Source organism: Humulus lupulus, chromosome 7, assembly GCF_963169125.1.
Source record: "Humulus lupulus chromosome 7, drHumLupu1.1, whole genome shotgun sequence".
NCBI lineage: Eukaryota > Viridiplantae > Streptophyta > Magnoliopsida > Rosales > Cannabaceae > Humulus > Humulus lupulus.
Window position 1 is genome coordinate 69,221,128 of NC_084799.1, and position 2,417 is coordinate 69,223,544.

Here is a 2,417-nt window from a genome sequence, read left to right on the forward strand (position 1 = left end):
TAATTTCCAGTTCTTAATGGCAGCTAGAGCAAGTAACAACTTAAGTGTATTAAATTTTGCAACAGGTGCAAAAGTATCAAGGTAATCAATGCCTTGTTGTTGGTTGTATCATTTAGCTACTAGACGGGCCTTGTATCTGTCAATATCACCATTTGATTTATGTTTTATTTTGTATACCCATTTATTTCCAATCACATTGTGACCAGGAGGAAGGGATACAATAGACCAAGTATTATTGGTTATTAAGGCATCAAGCTCATCTTTCATGGTATTTTTCCATTCGGGTAGTTTAGAAGCTTGAGTAAAACAGGTAGGTTCAATGGTACTATATGCATTTAGAATGGCATTACGAAATGGAGCATTGAACCTATCATGTGAAATAAAATTGGAAAGAGGATGGGTAGTGGAGTACTCACAAACATAATCATTTAGATGACTTGGTTTATTGATATTTCTGCCAGATTTTGTAGTCCTAAGCTTGTCCGAATGATGTTTAGTAGGTGCATTAGTGGAAATTGACAGTGGAGGGACCATTTTGGGCGTTGAATCACTGCTGGAATAAGAATTCAGATTGTGATCTAAAAAAAACTCAGTTAATTCTGCATCTGAATGTAATTTTTGTAGAGGGAAAATATGCTCATAAAAGATGACATCTCGAGAATGAAATATTTGTTGAGATTTTATATCAAGCAAAGTATAGGCTTTCATACCTGGATGATATCCAAAAAGAATACAATCTCGAGAACGAGGTATGAATTTGTGTCTCTTGCTATGAAGAGTACAAGCATATGCAAGACAGCCAAAAAATTTTAGATGATCATAGGATGGGGGTTTGTGATGCAACAACTCAAATGAGGTTTTGTATTTAAGAAGAACAGAAGGAGTTCTATTTAATAAGTACACTGCAGTATTGATGAAATAACTCCAATAAGAGAGGGATAGGTTTGATTGAAAAGTAAGGGCATGGGCTACATTTAATATATGTTGATGTTTTCTCTCAACCATAGAGTTTTGCTGTGGTGTTTCAACACAAGAATGAAAAAGTTTAATGCCTTTAGTGGCATAAAATTTTGTGAAGTTGAGTTCTTTTGCATTATCAGTTCTTATGGCCTTAATATTAGTTGAAAATTGAGTTAATATATAAGCAAAAAATTGTGGAATAATGAACTGAACATCAGATTTGCATTTCAACATATATATCCAAGTAAAACGAGTATTATCATCAACAATGGTAAGAAAAAGAGACAACCTTCTATACTTATTGTGTGAAATGAACCTCATATATCTATGTGAATTAGCTCAAATGGTGCAGATGCTATATTATTGGCAGAATTAAAAGGTAATCTTTTTTGCTTAGCTAAATGACAAACATGACAAGGAGATTTAGAATGAGAAACTAAAAAAATGTATATTTTTATTAAGAGAATTAGTAACCATCTAGATGGATGGCCAAGTCTTGAATGCCAAGTATTAGCATCTGTACAAGTAAATTTTGTCTAAACAGATGAAGTACAAGATATTGTCTTATTAACAGAAAAACAAGAATGAAAATATGACTTGTATTGTTGAAGGAAGTATAGGTGGCCAATTCGATTAACTATCCCAATCGTTGCCTTCTGAGTTGGTGCCTAAATAATACAGTTAAAATGAGTGAAGTATATGACATGGTGATGGTGCTTAATATAAGCAGGAACAAAGAACAAGTTAAACTGAAAATTAGGCACATACATGACATTTGTTAGGCTAATATATTAATTTATTTGAACACAGCCAAACCTATGAACTTTTATTTTTGTGCCATTAGGTAAAGTAACAAATGAAGTATGGCATATAGAATCAAAAGAAGTGAAGCAATTCTTGTCAAAACACATATGGTGAGTAGCACCACTATCAATTAACCAAATAGCATTAGGTGTGTAATAGAGGTTACCCAAAATGTTTGAAGCTGATGGTAAAGTGGTTTCAGCTTGAGGTTGAGTTTGCTGAAGCCATTGAGTGAGCATACATATCAGATTTTGTATATTTTCAGAGGTCATAATAGTGGCTTGATTCACGTTTGACTTGAAGGGGTTGTCGGGTTTCTTCTTGTCTCCATAACCAGGGGGAAAGCCATGAAGAAAGAAGCATTTTTCCTTGAGATGACCTGGTTTATGGCAGTGTGTGCAAGTAGGGCGCATCTTTTTGGGTCTAGAAGAAAAGTTGTTAAAAGGAGTGGCAACAGCCAATGCAGGAGTATGCAGGGGACCAAGTTTCCTTTGTCTTTCTTGTTGAACCACCATTGAAAAAACTTTGGACAGATTTGGGAAGGGTTCTATAAGCAAGATTTGATCATGAACAACATGGAACGAGTCATTGAGGCCAGTCAAAAACTGAAGCACTTGATCTTAATTGTGCTATTCAAGATTATCAAAAGAAGC